Here is a 21931-nt window from a genome sequence, read left to right as displayed (position 1 = left end):
TGGGGTGGCTCCATGGGCAGTAAAATGAAGCCAATAAACAGTTTTGTGGTATTCTAATTCTGTAATTCTCGTGGTTGTTATAACTGAAATTCTTGATACAGGAGAACGCAAATACAGATGTGAGGTAGTAAAAGTTTAACACACACACACACACACACACACACACACACACACACATACACACACAGGGCCTGGGGTGTTGATTCTGTGAATAAAGCACTTTCTATGCAATCCTGTTGACTGGAACTTAGATCCCCAGAACTGACATAAAAGGCAGGCAAGCATAGGGTTCGTGGTCACCTGTAATCCCAGCACTTGAGAAGCAGAGAAGGGGAATGCCTAAGGCAAGCTGGCTGACTAGATTGGCCGGAATCTATCAACTCTGGGCTTCAGAGGGAGATCCTGCCTCAGGATATAAGGTGGAAATGATCAGAGAAGACACAAAATACAAGCCTCTAGCCCCCACATGCACATGCACATGTGTGCATCCAAATACACATGTGCACACATTCATATATGCATGGATGCACATGACACACAAATACACATGCATAAAACACTTTATATCTAAATTTTGAGGGGAAGCAATACAACTTCACTCTGTGTGTGTGTGTGTGTGTGTGTGTGTGTGTGTGTGCGTGTGTGTGTTCTGAGACCAAATCTCACTATATAGCCTTGAATTTTTGATCTCCCTGCTTCTGTCTTCTGAGTTCTGGGATTATAAGCATAGGTACGCCATACTTCAAGCAATGCGATTTTCTTAATACGTTTTGATAAAACACATTTCCTAGCTCAATTTCAGGCTCTTCTGCCTTTCATAGTTTGCATTGAAAAGTCAGCTGTAATTCTGATGGGTTTTCCTTTATATGTAACTTGTTGTTTTTCTCTAGCAGCTTTCAGTATCCTCTCTTATTCTGTACATTTAATGTTTTTACTATCATATGTCATGGGGACTTTCTGTTCTAATCATGTCTTAATGGTGTTCTCTGTGCTTCTTGAATCTCTATAGGTATATCTTTCCTTAATTTATGGAATTTTTCTTCTATGATCTTATTGAAGATCTGTTTGATGCAATTGATTTGATTTTCTTCTCCTTCCTATGTCTATAATATGAGATTTGGTCACTTCCTGTTGTCCCACATTTCCTGAGTATTCCATTCCTGTTCATTTTTTTTTTAATTTTGCATGGTCTTTGCTTAAGGAGTCCAGATCTTCAACTTTATCCTCCAGTCTTGGTATTCTGTTTTCCATTTATTCTGCTTGTGAGACTTTCTCCTGTTGTTTCTAATTGGTTTGTTAAGTCTTTCAGTCCCATATTCACTTCCATTTGGGTTTTCTTCACTATTTCTATCTCTTTAGTGAATTTGCTTTTCAAATTATGAATTTTTGGATATTTCATTAAGCCATATATTTGTATATTCTTGAGCTTCTGTCAAAGGTTTGCCTTGAAATACCTAGATGAGTCATCTAGTAACAAACTTCTCAGACTTTCCTGAAAATATTTTCTACTAAAAGTAGTAAGTTTAAATATACCACATACATAAATCTATGCTAATAGTTTTAAACTAGTAGAACAACAAAGAAAGCTAATTGATCACTAGTTGACAATGTTAGTTAGCCAATTCATAAGCTTTACAACTTGTTAAATTAAAAACTCCAGTCCTGCCTTAGCTCAGAGGGCTGCTATAATAAAGCACTGTAGACTATATAATTTGTAAATAATGTAACTTGTTTTCTCATGACTCTAAAGGCTGCATGTCTAAGATCTGGATGCCGAAATGGTTGCTTCTGGTAGGCATCCTCTTCTGGTTTTCAGAATGACTACTGACTTCTCATTGTATCCTCACACTTAGGTCTGTTTTATGGGTTCTTATTTCTGTAACAGAAGACTCCATCCTCATGACCTAATTACTCCCTAAAATCAATACATCCAATGTGTTCACCTCATAGGTTAATAATATTCCAAAATACATATTTGGGCAGTGGGGACACCCAAACACTCAGTCCTCTGCAGGTGTTGATCCATCCCTTCCTATTTTGATTATACAAATGAATAAATTTTAATAATAGAATGTTGATCTTAATAGAAATATTCCAACAAGTACGTAAAAAGGAACTATAGCCTGGACCATTTTTAGTCTATTTTGAATCAATAATCATCAGTGAAAGGTATCATTTTTTTAAAGTGTAATTAAACATGTACTTTCTGACAAAGGAATATGACACTGTACTAAGAATATGGAAAGTAACCAGGGAAATTCAGACTGTGGGTTATATAATTTAATGAGATAAAACAAAATTCAAATGTAACAACATTGTTAATTTATAACACTAATATAGCTTATAAAAATATATTTTGAGTAGTGGAGAGAAGATTCAGCACCTAAGAGCACTGGCTGCTCTTGGAGAGGACCTCCATTCCATTCCCAGCACCCACATGACAGCTAATGACTGCCCTAACTCCAGTTCCAGTAGATCTGATGGCCTTTCTTGACCTCCAGGGGCATTGTATAACATGGGTGCATTTATATTCATAAAATAAAAGTAACAGATGAAACATTTTTAAAATATATTTTGTTTTATCTCCCTCTATATTTCTAACACTCAATAATATGAAAAATATTTTAAAAGTAAAATACAAAGTTGACCTTGTAGATTATAAGTCAGTATCTCATTTTATTCCAATATTTATTTTCCAAACAAAAAAATTGAGGTCTTTCCACCAGATGTGGGGAAGTTTGTTTATAGACCCTGCCCCTGCAGGAGAACTTCAAGGTTAAGGCCAGATGGGCTATTTAGCAAGACCTTGTCTCAAGAAAGAATATGAGGTCTTTCTATTTCTAAGCAAGGGTTCTACCACTTACCACTCAGCCATGTCTTCCTTTCATGGAAGTCTTTATGTTTATAGGGCATTATCCACAAGTTAAGGTAGGAAGATGTTTCCATCATAAAGTTAAATGTAGCTCTAAAGAGCATTGCTTTGCTGAAAATCTGAACTTCCCTTGTTCCAGCACAGCAGGAGGTTTGCTTTTAAATCATCTCTACTATCATTTCTATTTGCTGAGTTTTTATCCAAGCCTTTGGGTGTGTTGAAAACATTTCTTTCTTTCTATTTCATAAATGGTTAGGATTTTTATCAATTGTTTTTTTATGACTTATACTTCCTTACAATGGGAAAGTGCATAAGGCTTTGACTAGATTTATTTGTGACTTTACAGGGGTAAAAATCAGCTATCAAACAAAGGAGAAGGCAGCAGTCATGAGGACTTGGTCTAAAATCCTGGCTTGGAGAAGCTTCCAGACTATTCCAGACTGCTACAGACAGGACAGTCTGGGGTGAAGCACTGGGCTGTGAATGACTCGTCATGACTCCCTGAAACATGCTCTTGGATGGACGATGGCTTGAACATTCCAGCCAGATGGACCAGTGCGTGAAAGAGAGTCTATCAAACCTCTGGTCATGCAAAGGCAGAAGCACTACAGGATTAAGTGGACAAAAGGTCCTTCAGCTCATGCGTGAAATTAAATGAGCTAATAAAAGAAAGCCTTTTATAGTCTCAGATACATTAGGTAAATCATAAATAATTCATCACAGAAAAGAAAGCAAGTAATTAGCTTTTCTTAACATAATGCACTGCTTTCTATGGAGAGGACTACTGTTAACCAGCCCCCTGTTAAATAAAGAGCACAATTCTTTATTTTGAAATGAATGTGGAAAAAATAATCAACAAAGCAAGAATGATTAAGTCAAGTACATTAAAATGAGTTCTGTGGAGGTGTTTGAGTTCCTTACACAGCTCCCTGCTGTTCTGTTTCCCCTTATATAAAATGTACATCAGAATGTGGATCTCCTAAGATTGTTATCAGAGTCAAAATCAGTAACTTGAGCAGCGAGAAATACGCTGCTGCTACACAACTACCCCCTTCTGCTTGAACCACAGAACAGAACCAACGAAAGCATATGGCTCACAAATCCTGAAATGTTCACTGTCTGGCTCTTTACAGAAATAAAGCTTCTCTGACTCTTGATCTAAATCAATAATACTAAGAACTTGAGCTTCAGGGACTCACCTAGCACCTGAAGTGCTGAGTTGCCTCCTCTTCACCTTAGCAAGAGCATTAGGGCTGAAAGCAGAGTATGCACTTATTGAATTCATCAAAGGGCTCTACTATCTCAGAAACAAAAAAATGTTATTTGAAAGGATTCACAGCAAAAATGCGCTACTCCTTAGGTCTTCTGTGTTCAATTGCATAAGTAGTCAGAGGTCAAAAAGCTACAGCCCTTAATTCATTTTGCTGCATTTCTGTGTGGCAATTCCTTATTGAGCTATAATAGAAAAGTGAAACGTGTTCACGTGAAAAGTAATTTTGTGTCATATTATTTCCTTCAGGAAAAAAAAATGGGATGTAGACTTTTACAAGAAGCAACTGGCTCATGTGATGTCAGGGGCTGAGCACTCACACAGTGTGTGCTTTAAAGGTTGAATAACCAAGAGTTCCAATGTTAAAAGACAAGGGAAAATGTATTCCCCAGCTAAAGGAGAGAATGAGAAAATTTACCCTTCCTTAGTTTTTGTTCTACTCAGGTCCTCATCTGAGCAATGCCCTCCCACTTTGTGACAACAAATCCACTGATACCCCTGTCAGTCTTTTAAAACAGCAGCACAGAAACATCTAGAGATATTGTTTTATCAGCTATCTGGCTGCCCCTTAGCCCAGTCAAGTTGACTTAGTACCAGTACTATATCTTACATAAAACGCCGGTTAAAGTACTTGCCTGTTTTCTTATGAAATATTCTTTGGGAATATATTTCCTGGGAATTTTATTCATTCTATTTTTATTCATTTCATCTGCACTATGACCACTGCCTTAGAGAAACATTGATTGTATTTCCGCCTTTAATTAAGTAGTTTTCTATACAGAGAAAACTTACTCTCTCTAGTTAAATTTTCATACTTTTAATTTTCAGGGTTATGAGGACTGTGAAGCTTTTTGCTCTTTCTGCTCAATTCAGGTGTGTAATGAGACAGGAAGATGAATGACCCAGAAGCAATGAGCTGAAGAACTGGGAGCTTTGCCCCAGTCATCCACCAGGAAGTCAGTTACCAGCTACTTGCAGACTGATTTTTCATTGCCAAAAAAGGTGATGTTATATTTGCCTCATAAAGTAAGAAAGAAAAGCAATAATGAGGTGTAGTCCCCACCAGGAGTTAAGCCCAGGTAGTTCATCAGAGTGACATCTGGTGACCATTCCACAGGAATGATTCTAAGCCCATGGGGCAGATTGACCCTTCTGCCTATAAGCCACAGCCAGAACCCACTAGTACTGCTTGCTCTCTTGAACTCCTATTCTAGGAAATTCAGGTGTAAATTTTGTGGCAAAATACCCTTCAACTTACAGTGTAATCATTTAGACATACATTATGATTCTTGTTTTGCTTTGTAACTACATTTTGATTTATTTTAGAAGGTTAGGGGAGCATGTCACAATCTGTGTATGGAGGTCAGAAGACAGCTTGTAGGAATCAGTTCTCTCCTTCCATCAGGTGGGATCAAACTCAGGTAGTCAGGTTTGGCAGCAGGTGCCATTACCTGTTGAGTTATCTCACTGTCCCTTTTTGCTTTTGTAAAGTTCATTATTTATTGGTTTTGTTAAGTCTGCTATTATAAGATGGCTCAAATCTTGGTGGAAACTAAATTGATTATGAATAATAAATAAAGAAAAATAAACAAATCCCATGTGCAAGACATTTTGGAGTATGGGAAAAACTATAATTACTCTTCTTAAGTTGGTATCAGTATCAGTTGGCAGATGAGAAATATATTTGCTTAACAAAATATAGAATATTTTATGATTAATTTTCCCTTATCTCTTGTCTGATAAAGATGGTGGTCACTATAGTGACTTAGAAAAGTGTGAGTTTAACATAAACGGGACTGGTCAAAGCAAGTCACACAGATCCCAACCAGAGTGCCAGTTAGATATTGACCCCTCTCACTCCTTCAGTTATCTGGCCAGGGCAGGCATGAGGCAACAGGAATAGCATTTGACTGGGAACAGCAGTGTGTTCTAAACTTTTAACTAAATCTATCTTATCCTAGAGAAGAATGCCACAAATAATACCATTTTCTTTGTGTAAAAAATCAGCCTCATGCTTAGTTCCAAGGTAAATGGAGCAATTTTATGCTCTTTGGGAAATTTTAGTTTCTAATACCTGATTACATTCACAAAATTTTTTCCTAAATAAAATTGAATCAAGGTGAATCTTTCTGTCTGAACTACTGACTTGCAAAAATTAAGTCTCTTGAGGCTGGAAAGATGGTTCAGTGGTTAAGAGCACTGGTTGCTCTTTCAGAGGACCTGGGTTTGATTCCTAGCATGTACATGGAAGCTAACAACCATCTATAACTCTAATTCTAGAGGCTCCAATGCCCTTTTCTGGCCTCCCAGCACATTGCATGACATGGGTGCACTTATATGCATACAGGGAATAGACTCATACACATAAAAGTAAAAATAAGAAATAAAATAGTTAAAAATTTTAGTCTCTTAAAATCAGTCATTGTGAGCACTCCCTGGAAGCCATTTTGGCAATAGGGAGCTCATTAGCTCACTCTCTGCAGGCATTTATTAGCTGTTTGCTGATTGATTGTTGTTTTCAGAGAAATATCTCTTTCTATCTCATTACTGCAAAGCAAGCCTACTTTTCATGATGGTTGCCTGACTATGTGTGTGCACATGTATGATACTGCACAAGGATGTATCTTGGGATGCCATTTTGAATCACTAATACAAAACATACAGCGCTTGATTAACAACATATTTCTACCTCTACATTTTCTCCACTTGACCCCAAATAATTCAAATGGGTTCCAAGTAAAGTATTCTCTTCACACAAATAGTATTTATTGAATAATAATCATCATTAACATATTAATACTTATTAACGATACTTGAAATAAGACTGTGAAAATGAAAATAAACAGAAAAATTCCATATGCATGTGGTATCCAATACATTATAAAATTGTTGACAATAATTTGGAAAAAGAATGGAAAATTAATGGAAGATAAATGAAAAAATTATAATTTGCAACAATGGTCTGTGTACCAAAATGCTTAATGATAAAGACGAGACCTCCTGGGCCAGTGACATGTTCAACTGGTAAAGCTGCTTGCCATCAAACTTGAGGAACTGAGTTCCATCCTCAGAACCCATACAGAGGAAGGACAGAGTTGACTCCTGCCTCCCACGACTTATCTTCTGACCTCTACTCACACTCTGTGGCATATTCCTTCTTGCCTCCAGAGAATAATAAGTAAATAAATAAACAAATAAATAAATAAATAAATGCAAAGACATTATTTTACAGATAAGAGACTTCTACACACAGTGTTCTAGAATATTGTTCAGGTCCTGAGGCAAATGTCAAAGACCCTTTAAAAGAGATTCTAGAAACAACTTCTAGCTGGAGGTGAACGATTAAGCCTTTACACTTCCCATATGAATGTTTCCAAAATTTGAGCTTTTGTTGAGATGCTTTTCTTCCTTTGCTCATTTTAATATGAGTCTTTCATACCAAAAAAAAAATCCATAATGCTCTGTAATTAACTGAAACTTCCCATAAGTGAATTCCTATAGCCAGTAAGGAGCACAAACTTCTAAATATTCAGATATTCTGAGTTTCTTATTCTTGTAACAAATCTTAAATCATGAAATGACAAACTTAATCCATTGAATCAGAGAGCAGATATTAAGGCTTTGCAGACCATATTATCTCTAATTATTCATAGTTGCTATTGGAGAAAGTAAGAAGCCAGACACTGAATAAACAGGAAAATGTGGCTGTGTTCCCAGGAAACTTGATTTATGGACACTGACATTTGATTTTACATAATTTTTAGGGATCATAAAATATTATTCGATAGATTCTTTTCAACCACTTAAAATGTTAAATCATTCTTGTGGGCTGTATAAAACAAGCTGTTTGGGGACTATGGACTTGTTTGCTGATCCTGGTCTGAATCATGCATTTATAATTTGTGACTTATAAACTCATTGTGAAGGGATGGAGGAGAGGAGTTCTGAAAACCGTGTTACAACACGAACTGCAAAAGAATGTATCTGGACTAAATACGAAATCTCATACGTATGTTATTATTCAAATGAATGTTTGCATAAGTGAAATCGTAAAATAAGAAGTTTTAAAATCTTCAACAGATTTCATAAGCTAGTACAAGGCATCAAGCAAATTTTAATCCATCAGTTAATGAAGCATTGCTTTATCTCATGTTTGTTTGTTGAGGGTATATTAATTCTATCTTTAGAACAGTATGAGCAAGCTAAAGGGTAAAGGGAAAGAAAAGAGGTAGGAAACATGAAAGGAGACATTGAGGCCTGAAAGCAAAGTGACCCAGAGGAAAAACAGAACATGATCTTATTGGAAGAGCATCATGCTGGCCAAAACACAGACAGACATACTGACTGACAGAACAAAGTAGAAAGATGAGAAATAAATCCACACACTTGTTCAATAGATAATTAACAAGGATACCAACATTACCTAATGAGGAAAGATAGTCTCTTCAACAATAACGCTGAGAAAACAGGATATTGTACAAAGAATAAAATTGGATCCATTTTATATCATCATAAAAATAAATTCATAAAAGGTCAAAGAGTTAACCATAGGACTTGATAATATAAAAGTCTTGGAAGAAAACAGTAAAAGCTTTATGACATTGTTGTTGGCCGTGATGTCATGGCTAGAACTGCAAAAGCACAAGCAATGTAAGTCAATAGACAAGTGAGACTACTCCAAGAAAAAGGCTTCTACAGAACAAAGGAAACAATCAATACAAGGAAAAGGCAACCTATGAGCTGGCAGAAGACATTTTCGAATCATTTTTCTGATACAAAGTTAATCTCTAAGACACATGGGTTTCTCCTATGTCCCAACAATAAAAAGCTTGATAACTCAGTGTAAAGAAAATGAGCTAAGGTATGAATAGACATTCTCCAAAGAGACTTACAAATGAGCAGGAAGTATATGAAACATCCTCAACAAAACTAATCTTCAGGGAAATGCAAATCAAAACAACCATGATATACCACCTCATGTCTGGCAAGAAGGTTTATGATATAAAACCTAAAAGAAAAAGTGTTCCTCTGGATATAGAGAAATCAGATCCCTTGTACATTACATTGTTGGTGGAAGTGTTGAAATGACACAGCCATTATGAATGTTCATCACAACTTAGAACTAATGTATGTTCCAACAGGCCCATTCCTGAGGCTTAAAGACCTATCAAGTCAAATTTATGTCCCCAAATGCCCTTCAGTTGGGTCCATTCCCTGGAGTCTGATTAACCTATCCAGGGTCACACTGTTAAAGAAAACTGACAAACAGACTCTCCCTCTCCTAGCAGCCATCAGTTGCCAATACTTCCTCAAATAGGGTTGGGGTTTCTTACCTAATTCCCTACCTCCATGCTGGGATATTTTTCTGGCTTGAGTTTATATGGGTCTTGTGTGTACTGTCACGATTGCTGTGAGTTCATATGAGTATCTGTCCAGCTATCTGGAAAACTCTGTTTCCCTGTGGTCATCCTCCACCTCTAGCTGTTACAATCTTTCTGACCCTCCTTTCTGATCTTCCTTCCACAATGATCCCTTGAGTCTTAAGAGGCAGAGGTTTGATATAGATGCCCTCTTCAGGGAAAAACACTCTACACGCTCCTATTCTCTGCACATTAGTCCGTTGTGGGTCTCTGTGTTAATCATCATCTGCTGCATGAGGAATCTTCTCTGCTGAGAGGTGAGAGATGCCTTAATCTACGTGTACAACAGTACATCATTAGAAGTTAGTTTAATACTATATCTGTTTAGCAGAAAATAGAGGTATTTGCATTGTTACAGAAAAGACCTCATAGAGTTGGAATGATTTTCAATTTTCCCCTATCAGATGCAACCATTACTAGATACTAGAATTACATAAATGGTTAATTTAATAAGTACAGTTTTCAAACCTAGATTATTCCTTCAGTTGCATGTAAACCCTCCAAGGGTGTTGGGAATGCCAACCTTGGTAACACTTGCAAACTTCTAAGTTTTAGGAGAGAAAATAACAAAGGAATTAGAGTATTAGAAATAATATAATTATAAATTTTTGCTGGGACAGCACTTAGATGGAAGAACAGTATGTACTGGAAGTATACTTCAGTAGCTCCTAGAACAATTCAGCTAATTTAGCATGTTAACAAAGTGGAAATGTTTCTAGGTATTTGAAGGAAAAAAGAAACACATAATATTTGCAAAGACATTCCCTAGCACTTCCTGTGCCACAGAACGAATTGCAAATCACTCTATAGAAATAAATGGTAACCATCCAAATTCACATTTGTGTTTGAGGGGAATAGAGATTTAATTAGGTCAGGGTGTAATACCCATGTAAATGGGATCAGTGCCTTGTAAGTAGGCCCCAGACCTTCCTTGCCCTTTGTGTTATGTGGGTACACAGCAAGATGCCTGGTCTGTGAATCAGGATGGTAACTGTCCCTACACATGGAATCAGCCAGGCCTTTGAACTTGGACTTCTCAACCTTCAAGAACTGCCTGCCTCTGCCTGCCCAGTAGTAGAATTAAAGGCATGTGCTACTACCCCTCAGCTTGGAAACAAAATTGTTAGTCAAAGAAACTGAAATCTGAGGCTCAGTGGTTAAGAGTCCCACATGGTTGTTCACAACTCTCTGTAAGTCCAGTTCCAGGGGATTCAACGTCCTCTGCTGATCTCTAGGGGTTCCTGAACGCATGTGGTGCAAGTAGACTCATATAGGCACATGTACACATACAGACACACACACACACACACACACACACACACACAATAAAGACAGAAAAATGAAATCTAGCTGTGGCTAAACATGTTATTAAAACATTTTAAAAGGAGAACAAGAATTATAATTAAAATACATCCTATTAAGTTCATATAGTATACTTTGTGTAACTCCTTTGACTGCTCTCAAGAAATAATAGCATATTTTCAATGAAAAATAAGTCTTTGGTTGGACAGTGGTCCACATGATTCCATGAGGAGCTTATTTCCTTTGTGGGAAATGTGAATTTTAAATTGTATTTTCATTGCTTGAATATTTCTGAGTACTGTAGTTTTTTTAAGGTCTAATAAACAGTGTTTTTTTGTTTTGGGGTTTTTTTTTTTTTTTTTTTTTTTGGTCTTTTTGAGACAGCATCTCCTTGAAGTCCCAGCTGTCCAGGAACTCACTATATCGACCAGGCTGGCCTTGAACTCACAAAGATTTGCCTGCTTCTGCTTCCCAAGTGCTGGGATTAAAGGCGTGCGCCACCACACCCGGCATAAACAGTGTATTTTAAAACCATATCACAACATTAATCTGTCCTGCAACTTATCAATTTTTGCCACTTAATCAAATCCTACATACTTAATCTTACCTAAGTTTTAAAATGTCTAAATATAATTTATACTCTGTGGGGTTTTTTTGGTCTCTTTAACATTAAAAATATATATATGAACATGTATGTGTGATGTATATACAAATATGCATGTGCATAGGATGTAATCTTAATCCTAATTGGTTTTCATTAATCAACAAAAGTCTAATATTAAATATAAATAAAAATGGAAATGTCTTCAGATTAGAATGAAAGGGTTAAGAAGACAGAAACAGATGAGGAGGAATAAAGAAAAGGATGAGGAGGAGCGGGCAACAAGGGAGGAAAGCCAGCATCTTGGCCCTGCTGAGGCCCATGGAATTCATTGTCATCTTGTGTTTTCAATATTTCTAGAGAAGAGTATGACAAATGTAATTACTCTTCCTTAATTCTTTGTCACACCAAATAATACTTTAAGACACTGAGTTGCGTCAACTTCATCCTCCATCTGCCATTAATATCCCTTGGTTCAGGTTTGTTCTATGGATGAAAAGAATATTTTCTAATTGAGGAAATTTACCTTAAGACATGACAGAGAAATGGAGACATGTTGACATATCCTAGTTCAGTGCTATCTCCAAAACTATTGAAATCTCTGATAGCAACATGTAGTCTGGGCTACATGTTGCCTCCAAATTTACTTAGATCTCCGCATAAATACTCTCTTTACATGCACATTCTTTAATGTTTCTTTCTGAAATTTTTCTTGCTATTTTAATGTAAAAGCTTAAACAGGGCCTGGAAAGATGGTTCAGTGGTTAAATTGCTCGCTGTGCAGTCACAAGGACTTGAATTAGGATACACAATATCCACATAAAATCCTAGTGCATGTATGTAATCCCTGATCCGGGGGAGCAGGGAGTTTGCTGGCCACCATTCTAGACAAAGCTGTGAAGTTCAGATTGCCTGAAGACACCACGTCTCCGCTGGGTGAGGGAGACTATGACTCACATATGACCACTGGATGGGCTGACTAGACTCCAGTGGATACACTGACACCGAGGGACATTTGTGTACAAATACCAGAATGAATAGAATTTGGCATGTATGGTGGAATGCATGAGGTTTGGTGGGAGTATGGGGGAGGCATGCATAGGAGAGAGGCTCTAAATTTGATTAAGAACTGTGGTATGAGATTACAAATGCTCAATAAAAGTATGTTTTAGAAACTAGATGGGGAGTGATACCCAAAGTCAACCTCTGGTCCCCACATGCTCACACACAGGCAAGCACACGCCCTCCCCCCACCCTATCACACACACACACACAAAGCACCATAGAGATAAAAGGAAAATGGGCACAAGTCAACCGTGCATGTTTATCCCTTTTAATTAGGGCCAACAGGAGAAAGAAAACTGGGATTGCACACAAACTGAGTATTTCACTGCGCTTGGGATTTCTTCTTTGCTTTACTCTAGACTGAAAAATATGAAATGGTACATTCTTATTTGGAAATTAAGAGCAGCAATTTCAAACTCTTTTCAATAAGCATTGTGAATAATATATTTGCTTCAATGTACTATGTGACAGTTTAGAGGTCTGAATTTGGACTAGAGGTAAAGAAAAGGGACAAAGTTTATACAAAGGAGTAGAGTGAGGAAACTGGGAGCAGAGAGAGAGACGCTACACTCCGGTTAGGCGAATAAGCAGCCACACAAGGAAGACAGGTGTCTGTTCATGTGCAGGAAGGGACTGCTTCTCTACATTTGTACTCATATGTGTGAGCTTATTTTCTTCATTTATTTTCAATTGCTGCACAGTACTTCGCAGTACAATGTTTATCATTTCTTTAATTGCTGCAGTACAAAGCATACGGCACTGAAAATCCTTCCTTATGCCTCTCTTTGTGTTGGAGCCAGTCTTTTTTTTTTTTCTTAAAGGAAAATGAGACTATTAAGTCATAGTGTAAGCAATTTGTATCTGTATTCATGTGTATACAGGTACACATGCATGTGGGGACCAGAAGTCAACCATGGTGTAATCATTCAGGAGCCACCCCAGATTTTCTTTTTATACAGGTTCCCTCACTGGGCCCTAGGGATCATCAGTTCAGCTACATTGGCCACTGAGCACCAGGGATCTGCTTGCCTCTACATCCCCAGTGGTGAGATTTCAAGTGTGTGCCACCACATGCAAGGGTGTTAGGGATCTAACTGAAGTCCCGCTGCCTATTTAGCAAGTACTTCCCAGCTGAGTCATCTTCTCAGCCCATGTGAGCAGCTTTTTCCATGTTGATATATACTGACAATTTCCCTTTCCATTGGAAACTCCTATTGGAATAATGTAAAGACATATAAAGAAGTGTAGAGAATAAATGAGCATGGAGTGCTCATACAGAAATGGGCCATTTCCCCTACTTTCCAGAGTTCAGGGACCATCGCAGAAGAAGGGGCAGAAAGACTGTAAGAGCCAGAGGTTGAGGCTGATTGGGAACAAATTCCAGTCTTCTGGACATGACAGGACTGCTGTAGTCAGGAACTCAAGGCTGCTGTGGTTGACTGCACAAGGCCTTCACAAGATCAAGAAAGTCAACACGATAGCATGGAATGGGGAGGGGTTCATGAGCCCCCACCCCTAAGATAGTTGATAGCTTCTGGAGGAGAGTCAGATTTCTTTAAAGGTGTGGCCCCTTGTAGGTCAACCACATCCAGTAAATGGTCCCACAGCTGACCACACTCCAGTAGATGGCACACCCAGAAGTATATAGTATATTGACAGGAAAAAAATTGATTTAATGGGTTATTAAATTTAACAAAACATGAAGTTGGGGGAATTGGGAAGTGGGAGTGGATATGAGAGGAGTTAAAGGGAGGAGGAGTTGGGGTGAATATGATCAAAATATTGTGTGAAATTTTCAATAAAATACATAAAAACTATTGTTCACCCACAGACAATTCTTTCTAAATGACAGAGTATATAGCAATTAGCTCCAGTACATGTGAGAAATTAAATCATGAAGAAATAATTGACTACCATTCAGGATTAGGAACAGGTAGTTTTTAACTGTTCATTGGGAATTGTGTACTTAGTGTCTATTATTTGCCCAGTGCCATTCTAATTATTGAGGATAAGGTTTTAATAAAATATAATCCTTGCCTGTAGGTAATTTGTGTTGTAATTGGAAGGAACAATTAAACAAATCAATGCAGACTATGAAATAGAGTGGCAAGCTATTCACTAAGCGTGGTGGTAAAGAAGGTGGGCCGTACTGGAATGGGGCCTGTGACATCGTGAACAGAGGGTGAGCAGAGGAGACTCTTCAATAACACAGCACTGAGGGATGTTATAAAATAAGCTGTGCCAGTATCTTTGGGAATGATCCTACAGCAGGCAGGATAAGGAAGAAAGCCAGGGAAGGTAGAAGACTCATGGGAAAGAGGCAGTTTGAATCCAATTGGATAATGAAGAGAATGGGGCATCTGGAGCAGAGAAGGGTATGACCTTGAAAGACAGCTATGTTATGAGTAGCATCTAACAAGGAAGGGCCCAGGGTCTCAGCTATTCCGGTAATCCTGTGAGGAACAGTGAAACCAGAAAGTGAGAGGAGGCAGAAAACACGGTGGAAATGATTGGTTCTTAATTTCTGAACAAATTCTCTTCCTCCCTGTCAAAGTCTGGCATTACCAAAGCCCTGGCAAATATGATTGTTCATATGCATAACATTTGCATTTTAAATGAATGTAGAAAATTTTAAAAAGATGCATCAAAATCTGTGCTGTACTATCTGAACTATCCAATGCAAAATGAACAGATGAAACAAAGCTTCTCAATAATGTCCTGTCATTGCTGTTGTGTAGTAGAGAGATGAAAAGTCTTGCAACAAGAGATGTCCAAGATTCCTCAACCCAAGATTCAAGGTTTTAAAAAAGTTGTAAAAGGCCAGGAGTGTTGGTGACACCTTTAATCCCAGCACTTGGGAGTCAGAGGCAGGCAGATCTCTGAGTTCAAGGCCAGCCTGGTCTACATTACAAGTTTCAGGTCAGCTGGGGCTACAAGAAGACCCTATCTCAAGAAGACCACCCCAAAAAGTTGTAAATGCCAAGTAATGTTCTTTTTTCCTATCATACTTACAAGAAGACATTTACACAACCAAGAACAACATTTATGAACAGTAGCTGCTGCTGTTGAAATGGGTCTTTGGACCTTGATTTATTAATTCCATAGTGCAAAAGTGTCATAAATAATGAACAAGGGAATACAAATAAATTTTCAACTTCACTATAAAGTTTGACCAAGTATCACCTTCACTCAGAAGGATTTGTATTTGCAGTTGAATCCAATTACCCTCTACAGAGCACTGTAGAAGAAATAAGGCAAAGTGTGTGTGTGTGTGTGTGTGTGTGTGTGTGTGTGTGTAAAACTAGCCCTAACTACCTAAAATACTACCAGAGTGATGAGTTTTGTTATAAACTATCACAACAAGCAGACTTCCATTTGAAAAGTCATTTAGTTTTAGTTCCTTATAGTCTACAAAGTGGGAAGATTCTAAAGGACCGGTAGGTTCTAATATGCTGACCATCAACTGCCTACATTCGTTAATCTTTAATCTGCTCAGTGATCCTAGTGGGGAAATAATAAAACGGGACTGCAAATTCTGAAGTTTTGGCAGTTTCTTCCTACTTATTGATTTATCAGGGTCCATTTTCTCCCTTGCTACTTCCCCCTTTTCTTAATATGGCCAATATTTATTGAACATCTGTTATGTGCTTGGCACTTTCCTAAATTGTAACATAAATTAGCTTATTTGATCCCATTTTAGGCAAGGAATTTGCATCTGGTAAATTTAAGAAAGCGTGACTCCAGAAACCTATCATCCACTGGGCCATACACACTCTCTTAACTATATTTAAGATCATTAATGAACACTTTCAAACTACAACATATCATCTTCCATAATCTCAAATCTTATATTCAACTTTATCTTCTATTCTGTGGTCAGCAGTCTGTAACTATTCACCTGTCAGACCCACTGAGAGATCCTCCCAAAAAGATGTCACTCAGTCTCTCTCTGATTTGAAGCAGGCTAAATTACTTGTAAGACAGCATATTAAAAATCAGCATGCTACTAACAAGAAGTTTTAACCTCAAAGAGGTTTTTATCTTCCTGTTTTAAATGTTGTTTATTCTGATCTGGCAACCAAATTGATAGAACAAGACTAATCTTGTTTTTTCCAATGGTCTATGTAATAAAAATGTAAATAATTTTGTGTGTGCTTTTATATATGCATGTGTGTGTGTCTGTGTATCCAACTCCCCAGCACCCCAGCATCTTTCTGCCATTTTCACAGCTGTTAAAAAACTCTCTTTTCACCATGTGTCATTTCATCAAGCATATTGCTTTCCAAACTCCAAATGTGTCTTTCCTGGATGACTGAATAATTCTCCTCAGATGCTATCTTTCTCTTGCCTTGTTCATGTCATTTTCTCTAAAGAACCCAACGTGGCAGGAGAAAGATAATTAAGATCATTAGAGAGAGGAAGGAAATAAATAGCTTGAGATAGAGAAAGCTATTGTGGAACAAGTGAAGTTAAAAGCCAGAACTTTTAAAGGAATTGGATTTTGCTTATGAGGGCCTGCCGGTTGGAATATTTATAATTTTATTTATCTGTGCATCTCTTTCCAATTATCCATGTGTTAAGCAAGTGAAAAGGACATGGTGTGATGAAGCAGAGATCCTTTAACACAGCCTCTGTCACTACATAGATTTGTCAACCAAGTGACTCATCTCAGTCATTTACACACCTGTAAAATGAAGATAAGGTTGCCATAACTAAGCATGGAGGCAGACACCTATGTAATTCTGGCAAATTCTGGCACTTGGGAGGTTTAGGCAGGAGGATCAAGAGTTTGAGGCCAGCTTGGGTTACATAGCCCCGCCTCAAAAATACAAAATATTAATTGATTGATTAATTTTAAAAGGTTGTTGTAATGGCAAAATGAAACTACATATAAACATAATGTAGGACAGGGTATATTACGTACATACATGATTGTAAACATAGACTGCTTAGTAGACAAGGATGAGGACTCTTTCCATGCATGTTTCCATGTTCACCCAGTGCTTAATGCACATTTGTAACTTTAATTAAATAGTATATAAATTTAGGTGTCCAGAGAAAGAAGCTATAATTAACAACAGGCAGAAAGAAATAATCATTATAAAGCACAGGTAGAAAGAATTAATTTGAAGGATTAGCTCACCTTTTGGTTAATAATGAAAATAATAAACAAAGCAAGCCTGAAAATAACAACCTTCAATATTTTTTCAGAATTTCATTAAGTTCTAAGAATTATCAAGTACAAAGTAATGCACATAGATATCAAATGTAATTTTAGGCAAATTTAAGAGACATATAAACTCTATTAAAGTCTTTACAACTGAGCTTGATTTCCAGAGAAACTTTTTTGAAAGTATAAGATTTATTATTATCATCATTCTTTTCTCATCATTCATTCATTGATATTTCCACTTGGTATGAAATGTTTAAGAAATTGGCTAAAGAATCCTTAAATGCAGTGGATCTTTTCTTAAGACAAAAGAACCTTCATCAAAATGACTACTTTACTGGCTCTATAAAAGGTGCTGTAGTATGGAACTATTCCAAACAACAATGAAAGTCTCTTCTTTATTGTAAACAACATTATCACCTTTATTGACTTTTTGAAATGAAATATTTCTTCACTAACACATCTGGAACTTTGCCATGTGATAATGGGTAAAATCCTTAACAAATGGCACTTGTTTCTCATCCGCCAAACAAGATCAAACTAGATCTTCCTCTATTCTCCACCTCAGGACTTTTCTTCTCATATTTAAGAAATATTTTATAATTATTTTCTGAATAATGTACATAACTTGGAATCAGGGTAGAGATGGAGAAGAAAACATAAATGTACCTGTTCCTTTCCCTGAAGGAATAATGATCTAGAAGGTACAGCAAAGAGAAAGGAAGGCTTCTATGGGTCAGGCATTTCTCATAAAATAAGGATAAACTTCACACAGCTTCTGTGCTCTCACTGGCCATGTATTGCTCTGTTTCTGATGCTGGGTAGAATGTGGGTTTAGTTTGCTTTCTACCATCCCTCATTCTAGGAAAGAAAAACAATATCCTTACCCCAAGACTGGCTGCTTTGGCTTCTTTGCAACCTAGAGAAGATATTCTGGCATGCAGTTGCTGCTTAAATGACTTTTACCCCTGTCTGAATAACTACTTCTACAACTGACTGGTTTTAATATTGGACAAAGGTTACCCTCCATTCATTTTGTGAAGTTTCTGATTTTTGTTTCTAGTCCTCTAATTCCAACCGTGTTGAGTAGTGGGGCAGCTCAGACTTTCATACAGCACTTTGTCCTCCCATTCCCTTCGTTCATTTGCAGAGGATGGCTGCAGTTTTAACTCCACTGTCCTCAATTCTGTGGCTCATGGTTGATGGTTGATGTAATTTTCTGGAATCCATTGCTTTCCACATTTTGATAATCAAAGAGGGAAATTTCCTTCACGTCTCACTATTCAATTTCTGGCAGCTTCAAAGTTGTGTTTTCAGCTGGAAATTGCTTGTTATTTCCCACCACCTAATGCACTGCCTTTCATTCACAGCTTTAGGCAAGTCACCATTACTTTACTTTTCATGCTTCTGTCCTTGCAATCCCTCGAGCACTGTTCACTTTAATCTGGACAGAGAACAAAATGAAAATGGAGCTGGGCGTGGTGGTGCACGCCTTTAATCCTAGCACTTGGGAGGCAGAGGGAGGAGGTTCTCTGTGAGTTCAAGGCCAGCCTGGTCTACATAGTGAAGTTCCAGGACAGCTGGGGCTACAAGGAGACCCTGTCTCAAAAAGACCAAAAAAAAAAAAAAGAAAAGAAAAAAAAGAAAGAAAGAAAAGAAAAAGAAAATCGAAGCATGAGAATCCTCATTGCTCATCTTGCAGATCTGGGCAGTTCTCATTTGATGGCAAAATTATGCAGTTCTTAGCCATTTCTTAATTCTAGGAAAATACTGAATTTAAAAGACAAATATAGAAATATGTACATTTCTGAAAAGAAGCAATATCGTGATTATTCCTCTCATTCATTTTATTAATTTCTTAATTTATTTCAAACTGCTCTCACTGTAATTATGACAATACTATGAAATTTCAAAGACAAAAAAGACTATTGCTTGATGTCACAGAAATCTATGTTTTTTTAATGTCATGAAGAAATGAAGGCGGAGAAAGAAGCAATGAAATTGACTAACAATTTAGTATGTATAGGAACTGGAGATTCAGCTCAGTGACAGAACATTTTCCTAATATGGGAGAGGCCCTGGGTTCCATTTCCAACACTATAACACTATAAAAAATAGGTTTAAACATACCATGCTTTGTCATTTTGTTTCATTAAAAGCTATATGTATGTACATATAATATATATATAATATCTAAACAAATGTGAAGTATATTGAGATCTAAAATATCTCATTCTTTGTCCAAGATCATCATCTGATGGCAATAAAAAAACATTTGGCAAACATTCAAAGATATAATGTCAACTGGACTCTAAAAGGTAATAGTGACCTATTTGTTGCTTGAGTATTCAACTGTTATAAGATGCAACTGCATAAGACTTTAAATTAAAGAATAGCACTTCATAAGTCAGACCTCAATACCTGTGGCAGGTCTTGAAAAGGCCCTGGAAAACACAGTTCACAAATATTTCCAGCTTCTCTTCAAGGTTTGTCACTGTATTCCTACATCTCCCCAAGACTGCATTGTGGGAGTCAGAATATACCAATACAAGTCCACTTCTGAGAGGTTAGGAACTATTTCAACAGTTAGCTTTAGCTGAAGGCCTTAGTCTCCTCTTCAGCTTGGATGAGCCTTCCTTAAAACAATGTCAGGATGATTCTTCCTATACAGTCTCCTTTCTGCTCTATCTCCTCCCACATGTCAGATCTACCTTACAGATGGCTGTAGCATCTCCTATATCCATCATATACATTTCCCATCTTCATTTTTTGCTTCCCCCCAAATGAAACTCAAATAGATTTCATTGATAGTAATAAGGTGAAAAAATCAGGTAATAAAATATGATCCTTATGGCAAAGAGTGGCATGCTGAGTCATGTTTAGCCTGCTGGTAGTTCCTGACACCGATTACTTAAGGGTTCTCTGGCAGCAGACACTGTACTAGTAAGCAGGTTTGCTTTCTGATCATTTGAAAGATAAGGTGGAACACTGCTAACAAGGACAGTGGAGGGGCTGATTGATGCTCTGTCCTATTGATACACCACAGAGGAATAATGAGAAGTAACAGCTGCAGGCTAAGTTGAGAGATGTGAGGAGCAGCTTGCAGAGAGTTCTGCAGTAACTTACAGGTTTCTGACTCTTTTATTCTTATTTTTATTATATTTTCCTAATTAAATCAACTTTGTCAATTGTTATACTTAACACGTCTTTTAAAGATATTTTAACCATATTGGGGGAATGTAAATTAATTTCACACTGAATGCATCTTTGAATAAGTCTTATGTAATTTCAGGAATTATAATTTTATTTATATTTTCAATGAAGGTAGGATTAAACTGACTAGAATCTTTTCTTAAACATAATGTTGAGTTCATGGCAGATCACCTGCATGTCCATAAAAGTGAAGACAACTTTTGTCAAAATCTTAAAGATTCGTTAGAAAAACTTATAAAATACCAATTAGGCTTTTACCTCTTTTCTTTCTCTTGCTTCTCTTCTAGTTTCTTTTATAGATTTCTTTACTGTTTTTTTTTTTCTTTATTTCTATTGACGTCTTCCAGAAAGAACTTAAGGCTACTCTCACTAGAACGAATGAAAACTGAAATAATACAGTTAGAAATCCTTGATAATTTTTCCCAGGCTAAAAAAACATCTTGGATTAACCAAACCTTAGGGAAAAACCCCAGAATCATTTTCAGAAAAAAATAAGAAACTCCAACCTAAGAACATGCAGCTGCATACTACAGTTGCTCTGGGCCAAGCCGCATGTTATTTAATCTGCACAACCTCATGCAATTTTTTTTCTTAACATTTCTTTTGTTTGTTTTTAATTTTTTTAATTTAATAACCACATGATTACAAGAAGCATTTCATTACAGCTTTAACATATTCAGTAGCACATTCCAGAGCAAGGATAAATCTCTTTCAAAGGTGGCTGTAAATTTTTAGGTTCACAGTTGAACTAATACAGTCATACAATAATGAACTCAGTATAAACCCTGTAAGATATAAAATTGAATGAGTAAATTAAAGATCTTTAAAGATCTCCATTTCATTTTAAGATATGCTGTTTCCTACATTTTTAATGCTACTAACACTTAGACGTTTGCAAATGTGTCTTTAATCTCTATGTATCTTATTATTACTAGTAACAGTCGGTTACACTCGGATCCTTAGTACCTGTGTATGGATATAAAGTCATCAGGTAGATTTCACTGGTAATGTTTATCAC

Source organism: Nannospalax galili, unplaced genomic scaffold (assembly GCF_000622305.1).
Source record: "Nannospalax galili isolate Female #2095 unplaced genomic scaffold, S.galili_v1.0 scaffold359, whole genome shotgun sequence".
Lineage (NCBI taxonomy): Eukaryota > Metazoa > Chordata > Mammalia > Rodentia > Spalacidae > Nannospalax > Nannospalax galili.
Note: the sequence above shows the minus strand (reverse complement) of the source record.